The sequence below is a fragment of the Rhopalosiphum padi genome, chromosome 3, assembly GCF_020882245.1.
Source record: "Rhopalosiphum padi isolate XX-2018 chromosome 3, ASM2088224v1, whole genome shotgun sequence".
Lineage (NCBI taxonomy): Eukaryota > Metazoa > Arthropoda > Insecta > Hemiptera > Aphididae > Rhopalosiphum > Rhopalosiphum padi.
Window position 1 is genome coordinate 60,453,638 of NC_083599.1, and position 6,389 is coordinate 60,460,026.

The 6,389-nt window shown below is 29.6% G+C and overlaps 1 pseudogene; it reads right to left on the bottom strand.

Moving 5' to 3' along the window:
* Positions 1-1,488: 1,488 nt before the first annotated feature.
* LOC132925274 (uncharacterized) lies at positions 1,489-3,391 on the bottom strand (annotated as a pseudogene).
* Between the last annotated feature and the right edge of the window lie 2,998 nt (positions 3,392-6,389).

A 6,389-nucleotide genomic window follows, 5' to 3' on the forward strand; every position in this document is an offset into this window, starting at 1 on the left:
ATAAAGGTTATCGAAAAACGGGAGCACTCGTGGAATATTTGACATTTTCTACGTATATAATCGATTGTTCAATTATCAAGTAAATTAAATTTTTTATCAACACACATACACACCAATGCTTGCATCAAAATTATTATTTAATGAATCTGACGATACGATTTGTAATTATTTTGGCGTGACGTATTGTACTTAAAGGACGTATAAAGTTCATCGCGGGCCAATTATTAAACAATTAGCATCTTGTATGTAACTGGTATATTTCGGGTCGATCGCTGTGCATTCGATTCACTAGTGCGGTCGTCGAAGGTAGTGCATATCCAGAACCTATCGAAACGGACAGAAAATAAATACTCTTGCAGCGGTTTTGTCACAGTGCGTTGGTTATCTTTGGTGAGTATAACAGTGCATATTATAATATTATTATTTGTTATTTTATGGGTAGGTAAATCTTATTATATCGTGTCTCGTCGTTAGAATCGCGGGGTACGGTGGCACGGTCAACGGACCGGGTTATGAAATGTTTCGAGGCCCGTTTGCGTTGCTAGTTGTGAACAACTATAGAATAACATTTAATTTTTACAATCTGGAATATCGATACGATTCTAAGGTCTAGACGAACACTAAAATTACTTAACCAACACCGATCGTTTTTCGTTTTAAAATTACGATTTAACTGCGCCGATAACAGTTGGAATTTAACATTTCTTTCGTCCACTAACTATCACATTTGGACGTACCTATCCACGACGGGCTGTCGTTATTGTTATTTCTATTATCCGTGTAGTGGGCATTTGAAATATATTATTGTCCCGGGAATGGCAGCATTGCCGTAGTCTAGAATGTATTATGTCGTACCAAACAATCACGGATGTCACGAAAACTGCAACCGGAATTACCACAATTCATCCGTTAGGTGCATTCGTTTCACGATTTCCCTTCTCAGGACATATTTTTAGACGATGCGGTGTTCACGTTATTTAAGCTCCGTACTCGGCACTCGCGCGCAATCTGACGATAAATGGTCTTATAAGCTACAAACGTGTAAGTCGACGTCATATGCGTAAAAATATAATAATTTGTTTAAGTCTATAAGTCTAAGACTTAGTAAAGTTGTTTATTTTGATATTTTATAAAGTAATAACTTTTTTCAAAATATTCTTTTTTGAATAAAAAATGTAAATAAAACTTTAATATCCATAATAAGATTATGTTAATATTTTTACGTTAATCTAGTATCAATTTTTAATTTAAATTTTTTCTAATATTCAGAATTTATGAAACTATTTTGTTTATTCACAAGATTTAATGTTAACATTTTTGGTTTTCTTGTATAATTTATTAATTATTATTGGCAAATTAAGGTATTTCAAAGTTAGAAAGTTTTGAACATATGTAACTATTTAATAATCATTATATTAAATAATTAAAAAAAAAAATCTTCTTTAATTATTTTAATATTAACTCAAATACTTTTTTTGTAAGCATCTTTTACAACACTGGGCAATAAACACAGAACATATTGTAATTAGCATTCTATTAATCTCATATGATTTTAAAATAATAATTCCTATAAAGTATTATTACCAAATATTGCTCTGTTGATGGCTAATAATGAAAAATTCTCTTTATTTCTTAATCCATAATATGTGTATTGTATTAATATGCCATCTTCAAATACCCGTTTCATGATTTTGTAGATCATATTTTGAAGTGATTTGCCACCAATTCTGGATAGTTCACATACCTGCAACAAAATGTAATAATATTATAAGTAAACATTAATTTTCCCTTGTAAGGAGTAATGCATACAACTTGTTTGCTGAAGTTTTGGTCAGATTTTATCTTTTGTTCCATACTTAACAAATCATCCATGTCAGATAAAGGCCAATTGGATATAAAATAATCAACTTCATGAACCATTTGCATGTCATTTCAATTTTTAAAGAAGCTAAATAATTAAGAGCTAATTTTAGAAAACCTTATGACATAAAAAAAAAGATGAATACTAAAAATAAAAATTTACTTTCAATTGATAAAATTATAGTATACAACAGGAAATTGATTTTAATAATCATTAACAGCATTTGCAGAAGTTGGACTTGCAGCAGTCGTGTTTGATTGCGATAGCATATTTTTTGTACTTGGAGTATTCAAATAAGCTAGAATATTAATTTATAAAATATAATTTTCAACTTATACCAATGCATTTATAATTACATTAAAACATTGTAGCATTTAATAAAAATATTTTATACTTAGCGTACCCATAATTTATTTATAAAGATAATAATATTTTACAAAGATTGAGATTACATACCACAACTATTATTTGAAACATAGAATTCCTTTTGATTTGAATCTGACAATTTTATTTTTTTTGTTTTATCCTTATTTATTATTTTTTTATTTGTAGCTGAAATTATGTCATTTTTATTTTTTTTATAATCCACTGTTTATACATTACTTATTAAATTTACCTTCTTGTACATCAATTAAGTTATATTCTTCATTTGTTAAACCACTGAACTTATCATTAAATTCTGTAATAAGTACATAATATAAGGTTATAATTTCTAATAATTTAACATAATAAATATGAATAACATTAATTGATGATTTAACATAGGTAAATATATTATTAATACTGCACTACTAGGAAATAGGAATACTATTAATTTATACTGCAATACTATACTACTATTATACTATATACATACCAAAATTTAGGTCACTATCAACAATAAGTTCATTTTCATCATAAGTAATCTTTTGCTGATCTGCAGGCAAATAATCTTTATCTAAATAATCATTATCGCAATCATCAAGTATTGATGCTGTAATATATTAGAGATGTATAATACAATTAAAAATAGATAGGTACATCAGTGTAATACATAATTTCCAAATTAAATTATACTGCTACTGTTATTTAGATACAAAAAATGATTTGACTTACAAACTCCTGATGAATGGGATTCATTAATTTCATTTAAAACATGATTGTTTTTTTGAGTTTTTTCAGGAGCGAATTTTACTGATGAATACTTTTTTTTATCTTTTTTTTTATGTGTATCAAAGTCAGAAACATCTGATGTGTATTGCGCTTTATCAGCTTTAAGCTGAGCATCATTCAACTATTCTAAATAATTAAAAGTATTATAATATAGTAAGTTAGAAAAATGTTTTAAATTAACTTACCAATATTTTTAGATATAACTCTACATTTATAATATGTGAATTCTAATTTGTTGGGTGCTGCTCTGTTGGCTCTCATTTTTTTAGCTAAATTATCATTGTTTGGCTAAGCACATAAACGGCTATCTTTAGTTAGCCAATATGATGGCACCGCTTCGACAGAGTTGTTGAAAGAAAAATGGACAACAGCCTACATTACAGCCAACTGTAAATGTAGCAAATGTACCTATTTAGGTACTTATATTAGAAAAATAAAATAATTTAATATTTTAGTCCTAATAGGTAATACTAAAAATAGGTATAATAACAATCAATATAATAGTATTGTAATATTTACAATAAATTGAGACACAATAAAAGAAAAATAATAAAAAATATATTTACAGATCATAATAAAGTATAAAATGAAAATAATAAATTCTTAATAACTAATTAGTTATTGAAATGAATCATGGGAAAAGCAACAACAAAATCTAAGTCTTCTCCAGTTAAGACCATGTATTTTGTCTTAACATCTTCAAATATTATATGAACAAATAGTTTTGGAAAAATTATTTAATTTATATATACCAATCTGATCACTTTTTAAAGGTCTTTCAAAAAATCTTTCAATTTTCTCAAACTGTCTACCTAATAAAATATTTCTTTTTTTGATATGGCTATAACAAATATTAACAACTTTAATAATAGTTAATTTTGAATTTATATTTAAACCAACATATGATTTAGCATTGGAGTGTACTTTAATTTTAACTTTATCCAAAGTTAAAATTTTAAATTGGGGCGATGAAGTCCCATTAATCAATGGTTCTTCATTATGCGCCATATCATATTTTTGAAATATTTTAGTTTCATTATATTGTGAAATAGTTGGAAGATTTAATATGTTATACCACTCTTCATATCTTTTTAACTACCTGCTGAAGTGGTTTCTCACTTATACGTACCATTTTTTTTAGTTGGAACATATAGTTCTCAAATTTGAAACAACTTACAGTATCTAAACTCTAAAGGGCCAAATTTGTTAAAGTCATCAAATAAATGGATCAAACCTTGGACATTATATGAAATAAAATGTTCACCATATAATATGCTAAAATCTTTAACAAATTGTACCATTAATATTTTAGCAACATTTGCTAAATTGCTGAAGTTAGGACTGAGAAAAATGGTCATAGCAATACTCAAAGATAGAAAATGTTGGTATATTTTTTTTGGAACGATTGAATGAATTGCAACAACACCAACATACAATAAAAATAGTCTAAATTCTGTTGCTTTCCAACGGGCTAAATCGTCTAATGATCTACATTTCCGGGCAAAATCACATGGTATACTGTTTTTAAATGTTATGAGTCTAGCTGAAATTTTTTTAATTGAAAGAGAATTTAATTTTTGTTTATTTATTACACCTTTTCCTATACCAATGGACCCTTTCCATAACATACCTAAGTATTTTTCTAACTACACCTAAACATACTAGGTGCATGTAGTCCAATGAAAAATCTTGTACAATATCAAAATGTGGAATATTAATAATTTCTGTTGTACTATCTACAATGTGATATTGGCGTTGTAGTTTTCTAACAAAATCTTCATGGGTTCTCTTGGAAAACTGTAAATCGGGAAAACATACACGCCTTGATACATATTTGCCTTTTACGGTGCATCTACCACATGAAAAAAAACCAGTATGGGACTTTGTTTTCAACAGAAATGCGCGGGCAGGTGCATCGCAACAGAATGTATCTACTATAACACTTTTGTGAATAACAGTTAAAATATTATTACTTATAACTTCAACGTCAATATTATAAGTTATAATCTCTTTTATCACATCTACAAAATATTTTATGAACATGTTACTATCTTCTGGCTTATTATACCCCCAATAAATACCTATAGGAAACACAAATTCATTTTTCTGTCGTATGTAAGCTAAAATAGGCCAAAACATACTTCCAGAGCTTTTAGCCAAAGGTAAACCATCCACCCCTACAACTAATTTAATAACTTCATCAGAAAAGTCTTTATCTAAATTCTAAATACCTTTTAATATTACATTTAACACCAAAATGGTAATAAATGCCAGGTGGAACTGATTCAACATTTATGAGCTTATCATAAGTCACTCCAGTGTGAGTTTTATAAAAAGTTCTACTAGTAACCGGATACTCATTGAAACATTTATGACTTTTTAATATCTTTAATACACCGAATAAAACAATACACCGATAAATATGAGGCCGACCCATTCGATGAGGATACGATAGAAAAGGGAGAAGAACTAATGAACTTATTAACTGAGGTGAAAAGGAAACGCTGGTGTGACCTACTAACAGAAGTAGATATGAAAAGGAGTAGTAAGAAAGCATGGAACCTCATTAAGCGCTTAGACAGTAATCCAAGAGAAAAACCAAAGGTTCCATTAATAACACCAAACCAAATTGCACACCATCTTCTAATGAACGGTAAAAATAAAATGACAAAACCCAGACCTTATAAACCGAGGATTACACGAACGGAAAACAATGAAACGCATGAACTTGGAAATCCGATCCTACTTACGGAACTTGACGATGCTATGGAGACACTAAAGAATGGGAAAGCGGCCGGGTTAGATAACATGTTCTCAGAACAGATAAAACACTTTGGAAAAACCACAAGACTATGGCTGCTAAGTCTTTTTAATAATATCAGGAGTACTTTAAAGATCCCGAAGATCTGGAGGAAGGCGAAAGTAATAGCTCTGCTGAAGCCAGGTAAGGAACCTGATACTCCATCTAGCTACCGGCCAGTCTCTCTATTATGTCACACATACAAACTACTCGAAAGAATTCTTCTAAACAGACTATGCCCTGCCATTGATGACCAACTCATAAAGGAACAAGCTGGTTTCCGTCCGGGGAAATCATGTACGGGGCAGGTATTAAACCTAACCCAATATATTGAAAATGGGTTCGAAGAGAAGAAAGTCACTGGGGTATCCTTTATCGATCTGTCGTCCGCGTACGACACGGTTAACCATGGCTTATTGCTTTCTAAAGTATACCAGATAACCAGAGACTACAAATTTACGCAAATCATTCAAACATTACTGAGTAACCGAAGATTTTTTGTAACACTAGTCGGGAAAAACAGCAGATGGAGAAATATAAGAAATGGGCTACCACAGGGAAGTGTTTTGGCCCCCA